Source organism: Pongo abelii, chromosome 12 (assembly GCF_028885655.2).
Source record: "Pongo abelii isolate AG06213 chromosome 12, NHGRI_mPonAbe1-v2.0_pri, whole genome shotgun sequence".
In the NCBI taxonomy this organism is placed as follows: Eukaryota; Metazoa; Chordata; class Mammalia; order Primates; family Hominidae; genus Pongo; species Pongo abelii.
The window spans coordinates 114,911,281-114,927,820 of NC_071997.2; the positions used below are offsets into that span (position 1 = coordinate 114,911,281).

Sequence of the window (16,540 nt, forward strand, 5' to 3'; positions counted from 1 at the left end):
TAGGGCTTATATCTGCTTTGGTGGGGCAGTCTGAAACCTAATCCTAGTGTCTAATGATGTCTGCATGGAAATTGTTTCTGAGTTGCTCACATAACATAAATGAAGGACTGTAAAACAGGGCTTGCTTATGTATTCTTAACTCCATTGATGTGGATTATAGGGATGACTGGTAAAAAGTAACTAAAAGCAAATCTACAGAATTCAGGGCCACATTAAACTGTCCATCCTGTACTTTTTACTTCAAACCCCCATACATATATATATATATTTTAAAAAAAAACAACTGGCTCCTGGGATCATGGCAGAGGGGAGGCAGGACTAGATTGCAGCTCCATACAGAGCAGCATGCAGAGGCTTGCATTGTGAATTTTAGCTTCAGATTGGCTGCAAGAACAAACCAGAAATACTGAGAGGACCACAGACCCTCTGAAGGAAGCAGACTGCTCCTGCAGGACCCAGGAGACCCGCAAATACTGTGAGTGCCCCAACTGCCGAAGTGGGAAAGGTAGACCCTCCTCCCCCAAACACACACCCCCAGTGGAGAAGCAGAAGGTCTGTTTGCAGGAGAAGTTTCCAACTTTACCTGGAGCTGAGTCAAGTTAGAGAGCCGAGCGAAATACAGAGGAAGCAGCAGAAAAGCCCTGGGAGCTCACTGGGTCCCCAAGCAGCCCATTCCTGCCTGGCACCACAGGGATCCATCACGAGGGTGGCCAGAGGTGCAGGGGGTAAAATTCAACAAGGAGAAGGAATTCTCTAGGCAAACTTTGTAACAATTTGAACGGGGCGAGAAGCCCCCTGGCCAGAACTCAGGAGACAGTGCGAATCCTAATCAGGCATGCAGACTTCACAGGCCAGGAAGAACTAAAGCCCTTTCTTTCTCAGCTGGAAGGCGGATGGCCTCGGGCAAGTTTTCAAGACCCTCTCACTCTCCACCTGGAAACAGACTCCCGGCTGTAGGAGGGGACACGGTGGGAGTGGGACCGGCCCTTCAGTTTGCATGGGAACTGGGTGAGGCCAGTGACTGCCAGCTTTCCCCCACTTAACTGAAAACCTGCATGACTCAGCAGAGGTAGCCATAACCCTCCTAGGTACACAACTCCAGTGACCTGGGAATCTCACCTCCATTCCCCACAGCAGCCACAGCAAGACCCACCCAAGGAGAGTCTGAGCTCAGACACATGTGCCTGGCCCTATCCCCACCTGATGGTCCTTCCCTATCCACCTTGGTAATGGAAGACAAAGGGCATATAATCTTGAGAGTTTAGGGCCCCACCCACTGCTGGTTCCTCCCCATACTAGCACAGCTGAAAGTGCCACCTCCTGGCAGGGGGCCAACCAGCAAAAAAATAGAGCATTAAACCACCAAAGCTAAGGATCCTCATGGAGTCCATTGCACCCTCCGCTACCTCCACCACAACAGGCACTGGTATCCACGGCTAAGAGACCCATAGACAGTTCACAACACAGAACTCTGTGCAGGCAACCCCCAGGACCAGCCCAGAGCTGGGCAGACTCGCTGGGTGGCTAGACCCAGAGAACAGACAACAATCACTGCAGTTTGGCTCACAGGAAGCCACATTCATAGGAAAAGGGGGAGACTACTACATCAAGGGAACACCCCATGGGACAAAAGAATCTGAACAACAGCCTTCAGCCCTAGACCTTCCCCCTGACAGAGCCTACCCAAATGAGAAGGAACCAGAAAATCAATTCTGATACTATAACAAAACGAGGCTCTTCAACACCCCCAAAAAAATCACACTAGTTCACCAGCAATGGATCCAAACCAAGACAAAATCCCTGATTTACCTGAAAAAGAATTTGGGAAGTTAGTTATTAAGCTAAACAGGGAGAGACCAGAGAAAGGTGAAGCCCAATGCAAGGAGATCCAAAAAAAAGACGATACAAGAAGTGAAGGAAGAAATAGTCAAGGAAATAGATAGCTTAAAAAATAAATAAATAAATAAAAATTTCAGGAAACTTCAGACCCACTTTTAGAAATGTGAAATGCTCTGGAAAGTCTCAGCAATAGAATTGAACAAGCAGAAGAAAGAAATTCAGAGCTTGAAGACAAGGTCTTCGAATTAACCCAATCCAACAAAGACAAAGAAAAAAGAATAAGAAAATGTGAACAAAGCCTCTAAGAAGTATGGGATTATGTTACATGACCAAACCTAAGAATAATCTATGTTCCTGAGGAAGAAGAGAATTCTAAAAGCTTGGAAAACATATTTGGGGGAACAATAGAGGAAAACTTCCCCAGCCATGCTAGAGGCCTAGACATCCAAATCCAAGAAGCACAAAGAACACCTGGGAAATTCATCATAAAAAGATCTTTACCTAGGTACACTTGTCATCAGGTTACTCAAAGCTGAGACAAAGGAAATAATTTTAAGAGCTGTGAGACAGAAGCACCAGGTAACCTATAAAAGAAAATCTATCAGATTAACAGCAGATTTCTCAGCAGAAACCCTACAAGCTAGAAGGGACTAGGGCCGTATCTTCAGTCTCCTCAAACAAAACAATTATCAGCCAAGAATTTTGTATCCAGCAAAACTAAGAATCATATGCGAAGAAAAGATAGTCTTTTTGAGACAAACAAATGCTGAGAGAATTCACCATTACCAAGCCACAACTACAAGAACTGCTAGAAGGAGCTCTAAATCTTGAAACAAATCCTGGAAACACCATCAAAACAGAACCTCTTTAAAGCAAAAATCACACAGGACCTATAAAACAAAAATACAAGTTAAAAAGCAAAAACAAACAAACAAAAAAACTACACAGGCAACAAAGAGCACGATGAATGCAATGGTACCTCACATTTCAATACTAACATTGAATGTAAATGACCTAAATGCTCCACTTAAAAGATACAGAACTGCAGACTGAATAAGAATTCACCAACTATCTGCTGCTTTCAGGAGACTCACCTAACACATAAGGAATCACAGAAACTTAAAGTAAAGGGGTGGAAAAAGACATTTCATGCAAATGGACACCAAAAGTGAGCAGGGGTAGCTATTCTTATATCAGACAAAACAAACTTTAAAGTAATAGCAGTTAAAAGAGACAAAGAGGGACATTATATAATAGTAAAAGGCCTTGCCCAACAGGAAAATATCACAATCCTAAACATATATGCACCTAACACTGACGCTCCCAAATTTATAAAACAATTACTAACAGATCTAAGAAATGAGCTAGACAGCAACAATATCAGGGGACTTCAATACTCTACTGACAACACTAGACAGGTCATCAAGACAGAAAGTCAACAAAGAAACAACGGATTTAAACTATACCTTGGAACAAATGGACTTAACAGATATATACAGAACATTTCATCCAACAACCACAGAATACACATTCTATTCAATGCATGGAACTTTCTCCAAGATAGACCATATGATAGGCCATAAAATGAGCCTCAATAAGTTTAAGAAAATTGAAATTATATGAAGCACTCTCTCAGACCACAGTGGAATTAAACTGGAAATCAACTCTAAAAGGAAACTTCAAAACCATGCAAATACATGGAAATTAAATAACCTGCTCCTAAATAAGCACTGGGTCAAAAATGAAATCAAGATGGAAATTTAAAAATTCTTCAAACTGAATGACAATGATGACACAAACTATCAAAACCTCTGGGATACAGCAAAGGCAGTGTTAAGAGGAAAGTTCATAGCCCTAAGTGCCTACCTCAAAAAGTCTGAAAGAGCACAAACAGACAATCTAAAGTCACACCTCAAAGAACTAGAGAATCTAGAACAAACCAAACCCAACCTCCGCAGAAGAAAGGAAATAACCAAGATCAGAGTAGAACTAAATGAAATTGAAACAAACAAAAAACACAAAAGATAAATGAAACAAAAAAGTGGTTCTTTGAAAAGATAAATAAAATTGATAGACCATTAGCAAGATTAACCTAGAAAAGAAGAGAGAAAATCCAAATAACCTCACTAAGAAACGAAACAGGAAATATTACAACTGACATCACTGAAATACAAAAGATCATTCAGGGCTACTATAACACCTTTACTCACATAAACTAGAAGACATAGAAGAGATGGATAAATTCCTGGAAAAATACAACCCTTCTAGCTTAAATCAGGAAGAATTAGCTACCCTGAACAGACTAATAACAAGCAGTGAGATTGAAATGGTAATTTTTAAATTGCCAAAAAAAAAAGTCCAGGACCAGACGGATTCACAGCAGAATCCTACCAGACATTCAAAGAATTGATACCAATCCTTTTGACACTATTCCACAAGATAGAGAAAGAAGGAATCCTCCCTAATTCATTCTATGAAGCAAGGATCACCCTAATACCAAAACCAGGAAAGGATATAACCAAAAAAGAAAACTACAGACCGATATCCTTGAAGAACATAGATGCTAAAATCCTTAACAAAATACTAGCTAACTGAATCCAACAACATATCAAAAAGATAATCCACCATGATCAACTGGGTTTCATACCAGGGATGCCAGGATGGTTTAACATATGCAAGTCAATACATGAGATACACCACATAAACAGAATTAAAAAACAAAAATCACATGATCATCTCAATAGATGCAGAAAAAGCATTAGACAAAATCCAGCATCGTTTATGATTAAAACTCTCAGCAAAATCGGCATACAAGGGACATACCTTAATGTAATAAAAGCCATCTATGACAAACCCTCAGCCAACATAATACTGAATGGGGAAAAGTTGAAAGCATTCTCTCTGAGAACAGGGACAAGACAAGGATGCCCACTCCCACCACTCCTCATCAACATAGTAGTGGAAGTCCTAGCCAGAGCAATCAGACAAGAGAAAGAAATAAAGGGCATCCAAATTGCTAACAAAGAAGTCAAACTGTCACTGTTTGCTGGTGATATGATCGTTTACCTTGAAAACTCTAAGGACTCCTCCAGAAAGCTCCTAGAGCTGATAAAAGAATTCAGCAAAGTTTCTAGATACAAGATTAATGTACACAAATCAGTAGCTCTTCTATACACCAACAGCGACCAAGCAGAGAATCAAATCAAGAACTCGACCCCTTTTACAATAGCTGCAAAAAAAATAAAATACTTAGGAATATACCTAACAAAGGAGTCAAAAGACTTCTACAAGGAAAACTACAAAACACTGCTAAAAGGAATCATAGACGAGACAAACAAATGGAAACACATCCCATGCTCATGGATGGGTAGAATCAATATTGTGAAAATGATCATACTGCCAAAGGCAATCTACAAATTCAATGCAATCCCCATTAAAATACAACCATCATTCTTCACAGAATTAGGAAAAACAATTCTAAAATCCATGTGGAACCAAAAAAGAGCCCATATAACCAAAGCAAGACTAAGCATAAAGAACAAATCTGGAGGCATCACACTACCTGATTTCAAACTATACTATAAGGCCATAGTCACCAAAACAGCATGGTACTGGTATAAAAACAGGCACACAAACCAATGGAACAGAATAGAGAACCCAGAAATAAACCCAAATACTTACAGCCAACTCATCTTTAACAGAGCAAACAAAAACATAAAGTGGGGAAAGAACACCCTTTTCTTCATATATATATATATTTTTTTATTATACTTTAAGTTCTAGGGTACATGTGCACAACATGCAGGTTTGTTACATATGTATACATGTGCCATGTTGGTGTGCTGCCCCCATTAACTCATCATTTACATTAGGTATATCTCCTAATGCTATCCCTCCCCCCTCCCCCCACCCCACACCCTTTTCAATAAATGGTGCTGGGATAATTGGCTAGCCACCTGTAGGAGAATGAAATTGGATACTCATCTCTCATCTTATACAAAAATCAACAAGATGGATTAAGGACTTAAACCTAAGACCTGAAATTATAAAAATTCTAGAAGATAGCATTGGAACAATAATGAAAATTCTAGAAGATAACAATGGAAAACCCCTTCTAGATATTGGCTTAGGCAAGGATTTCATGACCAAGAACCCAAAAGCAAATGCAATAAAAACAAAGATAAATAGCTGGGACCTAATTAAGCTAAAGAGCTTTCGCATGGCAAAAGGAACAGTCAGCAGAGTAAACAGACAACTCACAGAGTGGGAGAAAATCTTCATAATCTATATATCTGACAAAGGACTAATCTCCAGAATCTACGACAAAAACAAACTCAAACAAATCAGTACAAAAAAAAACAAAAAATCCCATCAAAAAGTGGGCTAAGGACATAAATAGACAATTCTCAAAAGAAGATATACAAATGGCCAACAAACATATGAAAAAATGCTCAGCATCGCTAATGATCAGGGAAATGCAAATCAAAACCACAATGTGATACCACTTTACTCCTGCAAGAATGGCCATAATCAAAAAATCAAAAAACAGTAGATGTTGGAGTGGATGCGGTGAACAAGGGACACTTCTACACTGCTGGTGGGAATGTAAACTAGTACAACCACTATGGAAAACAGTGTGGAGATTCCTTAAAGAACTAAAAGTAGAACTACCATTTGATCCAGCAATCTCACTACTGGGTACCTACCCAGAGGAAAAGAAGTCATTATTCGAAAAAGATACTTGCACACATGTTTATAGCAGCACAATTCACAATTGCAAAATCGTGGAACCAACCCAAATGCCCATCAATCAACAAGTGGATAAAGAAACTGTGATATATATAGATACAGAGATGGATAGATAGATAGATAGATAGATAGATAGATAGATAGATAGATCGATCGATCATATGATAGAATACAATGCAGCCATAAAAAGAAATGAATTAACAGTATTTAAAGTGACCTGAATAAGACTGGAGACAATTATTCTAAGTGATGTAACTCAGGAATGGAAAATCAAACATCGTATGTTCTCACTGATATGTGGGAGCTAAGCTATGAGGATGCAAAGGCATAAGAATGATACAATGGACTTTGAGGACACAGAGGGAAGAGTGGGAGTGGGGTGAGGGATTAAAAGAGTACAAATATTGTGCAGCATATACTGTTCGGGTGACATGTGCACCAATCTCACGAATCACCACTAAAGAACTTACTCATGTAACCAAATAACACCTGTACCCAAATAACTTATGGAAAAATAAAAACAATAATAATAATAGAAGAGAAAAAATAATAAAATAAAAATTACATGAGAAAGCAACGTGTGCTGCTTTAAGTCTAGAGAGGCTGGGAGAAAAAAATTCGGTTCTCATCACCAAAAAGATGCACCATGCTGACATTCAATTTCTAATTACATCAACAAGTCTGGGGAACCTGCTTAAAAAACAAAGTTCTCAGATTTTGCATAAACTTTCACAAGACTCCTATGTTCACATCTCAAAAGAGCCTACTTTGTAGGAATTGTGATTTAAGGAGAAGATGAGAGGGCATGGGGACCCTGATACCTTTTTACACTGTGGCAAAGGTGGGTGGGTGGGTGGGTGGATGGATGGATGGATGGATGGATGGACATTTAAACGGGTGGGTGGAAGAATGGGATGGATGGATGGATGGATGGATGGATGGATGGATGGATGGATGGACGGATGGATGGATGGGACACACAGATGAACACTGCCATACATGGTACTTTCCTTTCTTTTTACCCTTTTATCCCAGAGGAGACAAGCTCTGTCATGGAGGCTCAAGCCTGAGCCTCAGGGCTGAATCTCATCTTCGTAACATCTAAGCACCAAGGGAAGACTGGGGTCTTACATCAGTGGCCTCACAAAGGTACCATACTTAGAAAACTCAGATCTTAAAAACCCACAAAAAAAACACTGCCAAGAAGTGTTTTGTCTGAACTCAAAGACAAGAATAATGAAATGCCTTTGCTACAACATCTCCACTCAATCCAAATCTACAAACAACCGTATTTAACCATGAAGTTCTCCCATCTCTTTGGCCAGTTACATTTTTCTCTCAAGTAAATCATAGGAAATGCTTTTCGGTTCACCATGGCATGTCCATCAGGGCTTAGGAAAGCCAATCCAGTGCACAGCAGAATAAAAGTAAAAAATATATAAGCATGTTGAAGCCCCAAATTTAGTCTGCTGGCATTCTTTTATCTCAATACACTAATTATTTGTCAGGATTTAAGCCAGCATTCCTAAAGTCCAGAGGCAGCAAATGACTTGACTGATCTTTGGAGTAACTTTCCGTTCTATGGCCCTGTTTGTTTGTTTGTTTGTGTTTGTTTGTTTTTATGACACGGAGTCTCGCTCTGTCGCCCAGGCTCTATGGCCCTATTTATACTCTCATTCCCTACAACTAGAAATTGATCACTGGATACTCTATCCTTCTTTAATGCCCCATCAGGTTATCTGTGAGGGTCATTATCGATGTTTAGGCAAGTATATTCTGTTAAATGTGATTTGATGGCTAATTTTATGTGTTAACTTGGCTGGGTCACAGGGTGCCCAGACATTTGGTCAAACATTATTCTGAGTGTTTCTGTGAGGGTATTTCGGAAGAGACTGGCATATAAATTGGTAGACTTTGAGTAAAGCAGACTGCCCTCTATAATGCTGGTGGGCTTCATCAAATCAGCTGAAAGCCTGAACAGAACAAAAAGCCTGGCCTCCCTCAAACAGGAAAGAATTTTCTAGCAGCCTGCCTTTGGACTTCATTGTAACATCAGCTCTTCCAGGCTGTATAGCAACTGCCTCCAAACTTGAAGTGGAGTGTTGGCTCTCCTGGGTTTCCAGCCTGCTGGCCCACCCTGCAAATTTTGGACTTGCCAGTCTCCATAACTGCGTGAACCAATTTCTTATAATAAATCTCTTTCTACACATATGCACATCCTATTGGTTCTGTTTGTCTAGAAAACCCTAACACAAATGGGTTCTCAGAAAACAGACCAGATGTACCTCTCTTATCATCTTTTTAACATAACCATGCGTACAGAGGAAGCGTCTCATGCAATGAAGAAGACCAGGTAAGGAGGAGTCCGACTGAAACACAAAAAGTGGCTCATAACCATGCCCAGGACTCTCCATCAGTCCTTATTCCATCTACATTGGAAGGGTTACTGTCTCCTCACCGCTAGACTTTATTATTAGTGTCTCTCCATTTAAGCTAATTTGAAAGCAGCTTATCCATGATCAACAATGAGCAAATGCTTAGAATCCTACCGCAAATGTTCCTACATCCCCATTCATAGTCTGCTAATTCAATTTATAAAAAATAGTCCACATTAACACATATAAATAATGCTATTAAAGAACATTGCAGGAAGACTGAATTTTCAAAAAAAATATAAAATCACCAGGCAGTGAGAAAAAAAATAAATAAATAAAACAGGGAAGGACAAGCGATATGCTCAGTTACCCAGATTTGGGGACAGAACCAAAGCTAGGATTCAAATGTCTAATCTTCTAGAAGTACTCAAAGTGATATGCTTAAAGTTACCTAGATTTTGAGATACAGCCAGAGATAGGATTCAAATGTCTCATCTTCTAGAAGTGCTATAACTCTACACACAGAGGTATATATGTGTTAATTTACCAACGAGCTGGACTCACATCCCTAACTTCAGCCAAGGTTGCCTTCCACATAGACATAAACCTGCCCCTACACCCATCCTGTCTCTCTGCTCCCTTTAACAATCACGCTTTATGTGTATGGTCTGCACTTCCTCACCTCCATTCATCTTTCAACCCAGTCCAATCTCACTTTAGGTTCCACTTCTGCAACACAAAACACACCTCCAAACGAGGCTTCTGCTTCCCATGCTTGTACCTCTTCAGTCTATTCTTCTATCTGTTCTTCACAGCCTTCCCAGGCAATCTTGTATAAATTGGCTCGTGACACTCACCTTCTGCAAATCCATTTTTCACAGCCCTCAGAATAAACCATAAGACCTTGAACTTGACCTAAAGGGCACAGCTTGATCTGACCCCAGCCCTCTTCTTTATATATATATATATATATATATATATTTTAATTATACTTTAAGTTCTAGGGTACATGTGTACAATGTGCAGGTTTGTTACATATGTATACATGTGCCATGTTGGTGTGCTGCACCCATTAACTCGTCATTTACATTAGGTATATCTCCTAATGCTATCCCTCCCCCCTCCCCCCACTCCACAACAGGCCCTGGTGTGTGATGCTCACCTTCCTGTGTCCAAGTGTTCTCATTGTTCAATTCCCACCTATGAGTGAGAACATGCAGTGTTTGGTTTTTTGTCCTTGCGATAGTTTGCTGAGAATGATGGTTTCCAGCTTCATCTATATCCCTACAAAGGACATAAACTCATCCTTTTTTATGGCTGCATAGTATTCCATGGTGTATATGTGCCACATTTTCTTAATCCAGTCTATCATTGTTGGACATCTGGGTTGTTTCCAAGTCTTTGCTATTGTGAATAGTGCCGCAATAAACATACGTGTGCATGTGTCTTTATAGCAGCATGATTTATAATCCTTTGGGTATATACCCAGTAATGGGTTGACCCCAGCCCTCTTCTACAACCTCCTCCCAACTGTTCCTACCCTTGTTCTCTTGAAGTTCCTGCATAGAACAAAAAGAGGCTCAATGCTCATTCCTGCCTTAGAATCCTCAGCCTGGAATTCTCTTTCTCCCACTCTTCACTTAATGGACTCCTTTTATCACTCAAAATGAAATGTCTCTTCCTCAGAAAGGTCTTCTCTGACCCTCTCATCTAAACCAGTGCCTCCCTACCCTTGTTACTCTCTCCCATGAAGTCCTTTAGAGCACTTACCACCACTTAAATTTTGCATTGGTTTGTTTAATGCCTGTCTCCCTCCCACCTCTCACCCCACCCCACCCCACCCCACCCCACCCCCTGTTTCCTTTACCACAGTATACCCAGCACCTAGCATAGTACGTAACATCATGTAAGTACTCAAATACTTGTTGAATGAATGTATGTACAGATTTGAATATATAATGAGAATACATATATGTGACTATATAAGTTAATCATTATGTCACCTTTGGTGAGCATATGGTAAGTCCTCGGATGGCTGATTAGTAGAATAGTCAGCAAGATACTTCATTCGTTTGGCACTTCACCAAACTCACCGAGGCTGGCTGCTGCCAACATTAACTGCTTAACTGTAACATTATTGGCTAAAAGCAGATCTTATGCCTTTATCATTCAATACTTGTGCAACTGAAGACAATATTTATACAGTATCTCCTCAAAGCAAATCATAGTGAAAGGCTGTGCAGGATTCCAAAGAGAATGAGACCTCTTGCCCACAAGAAAAATACCACAACCTAGTCTAGTAACTATTTTAGCTTATTAAAGAGTTTACTTTTATAATGTGCAGATTTTGATCCTCTTAACAACTGTGAAAAAAAGTATAATATGCAGATATGCTAAAAAGTTTCAAAAGATGATCTAGAGAAATGATAAGGAAAAACAGGGATGAAAATTCTAAATCAGTTTCTACATTTTATTGTACATTTTAAGCCTTGTTATTATGTTCATGATAATTGAGTATTCACTCCAGGCTTCACACAACAGCAGGCCCCCGAAAAAATAAAACAACAACACTCTTCTCCTCTTTCTCCTCCTCCCCAGCTTGTACTTACTCCCCATCCCCTGCCTCCACTAAGCACCCACGGTAGTCAAGACCGGCAAGCAAAGGCCAGGTCCAGGATGAAATTCAAACTCAGTTCCCCACTCCCCAAGGACTCTCGATAGCTCACTGCCCTCCTGTTCTGCTCTCTAGCTCCAAACAGAAGTGAGGCAGAAAGATGCCGGACTTGAAGTCAGAAGACCCCTGACTGTGTCCAAGCTCAAGGCTCACTTTGCCTTAATTTCTTCATCAGCAATATGGGCTTCCTAACTTCTGTCCCACCTATAGCTTATAATTCTCAGTTGCTCTGAGGACTAGAATGAGATATCCCATGTGAAAGTTGCTACAAACCACAATAGGTTATACAAATGTGACCGAGTCATTGTGATTTTTATCAGGACTTAAACATTTAGCATCTTGTATTGTTCTATCTTGTCTCATTGATCTGGGGACTCCAGATCCACTACGAGTTCAAGCTCAGAGACCACGTCATAGATTCTGCCTACCTTCATTGCCTGTAGTACTGGGCACTTAGCACCCACACAATAAGTACTTGTGAATTGGTCACTGGTTGATTTTCTTGACAAATTTGAGTCAGAGTGCAAAGTGTTCTGTGGTTTTTCTGAATTTCTTATATTGATAAACACATTTTCTGAAAATCACCATAATGTTTCCTTGGCCCATGATCTTTATGGTTTATCTTCCTTTTTTCCTAACCAGCTGAGCAGAATTTCACTGAAAAGCAGACTATTTTGTCAAAGGCAAAAATAATATTTTGCTAATGCAGTCTTTAAGGTTCCTCTTAAGGCTGAGACATGGGACCCAAAAGTCACTTGATAACTGTAAGCCCCCTCTGTCACTGTTCAACAAACGTAGTCTGAGATCCCACTAAGCACAGGGAACAGTGTTGGAACTGTAGGAATAAATGAGGAAGACTGAATCTCACAGTGGCTCTGCAGTCAGACTGCCAGGGATAGAATCCTAGCTTCACCTTTTCCAGGCTGGGTGACCTTGTACAAGTTACTCAGTTTGTCTCTCTTTCCTCCTCTAAAATAGGGTAATAATAGAACCTACCATCCTAAGATTGTCATCAGGATGAAGTGAGTTCATACATGTAAAAGCTTTTAGCTTTTAGTGCCTAGTATAGCGTAACAATAAATATTAGAGATCTAGATCAGTGCAGCTAAACAGACCAAGACCCAGATTAGCAAAATGACATGTCAAGTCAAGGAGCCATAAAGAAATAGATATCACAGCTGGAAACTGGGTCCCCACATCCTATTCTCTTCTCTATGATGTTTCTTTGTGGGTATTTCACACAGGGGGCACTCTGGAAGATCCACTTTCCTGACACCTGATAAGGAGAGTCAATAAACACACCCACCTTCTCTGCTTCAACATACCCTGCAGAGCCGTCCTTCCTCCTAGTGAGATCTCAGGCCCACCATTTCCCACTGGCCTCCCATCTGACTCAACATGCACCTGGGGGGTTCCATCTACTGCTGGCTCCCACAGCAATACGGCAGTGAAGAAAGCAAGCATCACATCCTCATGCAGTTGTTTTGAGAATTAAATGAGATAATGCCTGGAAAAGTGCCTAGCAGAGTATCTGATATATAGTATGCAGCCAATAAATGTTATCTATTAAAAAATAGAAGGAAAAGGAGGAGGAAAACCCTGTGGTGCCTACTCTCTCAAAGCCGACACACATTCCAACGGCAAATGCCAGACACAGGGCAGATTGAGATGGGTGGTAGAACAGAGGGATGCACATCTGTGAAGAATTACAGTGAAGGGCAAAACCCACTGAAGACAGGAGGGAGCTACAGTTCCCACTCTTCCCCTTCCTTCTTAAAAGAAGATGATGATACTTAGTTGGTGCTTTGCTGGCAAACTCAAGCTCCAGAGCTTTGGATTTTTAATATTATAATATTTCAGAACAGAACAAAGACTGCTTCTGACCTCCCAATTTGCCCTCATACACTTGACCAGCAAAACCTTAGAGTAGCTGCATTCATCAATGGCTCTATTCAGGCAATTATGGCTCAGACAAAAGATTCAATTAAAACAGATCCCGCAAGTCTCCTTAGTATATTCACAAGATGCTTTGGATTCAGAGTTCTATGGCACTTTCATATGACCTTCTCTGGATCCCAATATTGACAATTCCTAGTTCAGAAATGACAAACATATTAGAACAAGAGAAGAAGGGAAGCTGGTGAGAAAGAAAGAACAGACTAGACTGGGTGCAGAAATTATATCATCCATTTGCTGTCTGTCCCCGAGTGCATCCTGGGGCCTGGCCCATGGCGGGCTGGTTGGAAATGCATACTGAACGAGTCAATCTTCTCAAGAAGGTCACCACCCAGGTAAGAAGTGGAGCCTGCACATTACACCAAGTTCAGCTAGAGAATCAAAGCCACCTCTTCGGCTCCAGATATGCAGGGAGGACAAAGCACGAGGGCATATGCCTTCAGCAAAGAGATAGGTGCGTGCTTCCTGTTTACCTGGGCAGGTATTTGCAAATAGTCTAAGAAGGGTGGCAACTAGGAGTGACTTACACAGTCCTAAGTGAATGGTTACGCAAATCGCTTGAGCAAATACAGGGAAAGAAACAGGAAAGGCTTCTGAACTGGTTGTGCTCACCTGCTCCAGTATTTTCAGAGGGTAGGGTGAAAGACAAAAAAACCCGAAGGCCCCGGGCCAACCACAAAGCTACTCTCCGGCAGGAACGTAAGGAACACCTACCGCCCCTCCCCCCACTTCGTGCCTTGGCACCAAACCAGGGCCCCTGGGTCATTTTGGCAGGTAGAGGTAGCTCTTTGCTGTCCTCTGCCCCTGCTGCGGGCCACCCGAGTGAAGCTTTCGGCTCGGTCTCCCCAGACAAAACCGGGGGGAGACATCAAGAATGCAAAAGGTGCTCCTTTCTCCAAATGAACGAGAAGGGACAGAGCGGGGTTGGGGGTGCAGGACAAGCCCTGCAATGCGAAAGGCGCCCAGCCAGGCTCGCCGCGGCCCCTGCCGGCAAGACTGGCTCGCTTGCTAGCCAAGGTGCCTCAGGAGGTCGGGCAGCCACCCAGAAGGGCGCGAAAAACAAAAGAGGAGTTCCTGACCCCGGGGCACCCTTCCCCACCACTGCCACTGATCCAAACGCAGAGTCCGCAAGTGACTCCACACCTGCGCTGCAAGCCCCACGCCGTCCCCACCCAGGGCGCGGCGCTGCACAAGAGCAAGGGCCCTGGGTTCGCTCGTCCCTGCAACTGTCGCGGGGCGCCTAGCACAGCTGCAGGGCAAAGGGGAGGGAAGAAATGACAAAGAAGGCGGAGCAGACGGCCCGGGAAGCATTTACAAGCGCCAGGAAAGCGCCTCCTTTCGAGAAAGGGAAGGAACGGCTACCCCGCCAAGGAAACGCCCCGGGGATGCCCCTGAGCGAGGTGCCGCCTTTCTTCGGCTCATCGATTCTCCCGCCTCCAGGTGGTCCTCCCCCTGACCATAGCCCACCCCACTTCCCGAAAGCTGATCCTAAATACCTTCCCCGAGGCTTTCAAAGCAACCCAGCCACCGCTTCAGCAGCCCGCAGTTCACGCAACAGGCGGAGCCTTAGGGCTCCAGCGACGGCGGGCTCTGGGGACCAGAGGATGCGGACGCCGCGGGCCAGGCGCCCAGCAGGACGGAAAGTGCTCTGCGGCCGTAGACCCTCGGGGTCGTGCACCCGCGACCTGGACTACGGGGGACTGGGGCAGCAAAAGGTGGGGGAAGGCGCGGTAAAGTTGCAGGGTCGCCCGGAGAAGTCTCCGGAGCGCGCAGGGAGGTGGGGACGCCAGCCAGGTACCTGCAGGAGTCCGGACGCATCCAGCTAGCTCCGCTCTGAGACGCCGCCCGCCCGCGCTGCAGGAATCAGGCCTGGCGGCGCGGCCCCGCGCCTGCCGCCGCGGCGGCGAGGAGAGCGGGGTGGCCCGCGTCGGCCGGTCTGTCCGTCGGTCCCGCCCCGCTGGAGCGCGGCTCCCGGGAGCTGCGGGCGGGGCGGGGCGGGGCGGGGCGGGGCCTGCCGCTCGGCCACCGCCCCATTGGTCGCAGCTCCGCCAGCCCCTCGCTTCGGGCCGGCAGCCGGGCGCCCTGGGCCGAGGGCGCGGGCGGCTGAGGACTGCGGGGCCCCGACCGCGAGACAGGCTGACAGGCCGATAGACCGAGACGCTGCCCTGCCGGCCGCGCGCCCCCGCCCAGGCCCAAGTGCAGAGTCACCCCGGAGCGGCGGGCGCTGTCCGGGTGGGACCAGGAGCGCTCCCCGCGCCTCCCACCTGCGCGCCCTCCTGGGCCGGAAGCGCCGTGGCCCGGCGGGAAAAAGATGACCTCCCCCGCGGCCCCGGCGGCTGGGGCAACCGCCTTTCTAAAGTCGCGGCCCAAGCGACACTTTGCTAATTTGCCTGGATTTCCTCAGGAAATCGCGAGGCCCAAACTTGTTTTAAAACAAAGTGCGAAGGAGAATACATATAGCTACAGTTCCTGCCAATGTTTGCCACCGGTCCCGCTGCCTGAAGACTCACGCACAATGCAGAACAAGATGCTTTGTCTCATTCCTCCACTCACCGAGTCAGAAGAGGTGCTTGGACATTTGCACCAAGCAGATGCGCCTCATACGTAGAAGAGGAACCAGTCGGGTCCCCTTTCGGAAGGACGAATGGAAGAGGGAGTCAGGGGACGATGCCTTCAGCCGACGTTGAGGAACAAACCAGGACCTCGGCGAGGACGGCGTGTGGTCCAGAAGGCATCGCTGGCCTCGCTGCATTGAGCGAGAGCGCTCAGTTAACAGCCAGGAGGAGAAATGGGACACTTCGGGACCCACCCCCGCGCTCCCCCTCCCGCCCCCAAACTGCAGATTTTTAAGTTGTGCAGACATGCAATAATTCCTCGGAGCCAGCTGCTCCAAGCTAAGGCGCCCAGTGTTCCCTGGGTTCCTACCCGCAGCATACGCCCTGCCAGC

The 16,540-nt window shown here is 44.2% G+C and overlaps 1 protein-coding gene across 2 annotated transcripts in view; it reads right to left on the reverse strand.

Moving 5' to 3' along the window:
• KCNS3 (potassium voltage-gated channel modifier subfamily S member 3) overlaps positions 1-15,579 on the reverse strand; it is a 54,249-nt gene extending 38,670 nt beyond the window's left edge. Inside the window, exon 1 of one of the 2 annotated variants that reach the window (XM_054548360.2) lies at positions 15,392-15,579. The gene's annotated coding sequence lies outside the window, so the exon portion shown is untranslated. The remainder of the gene's footprint in view (positions 1-15,391) is intronic. The other variant, XM_002812265.5, reaches the window with a different exon arrangement.
• Between the last annotated feature and the right edge of the window lie 961 nt (positions 15,580-16,540).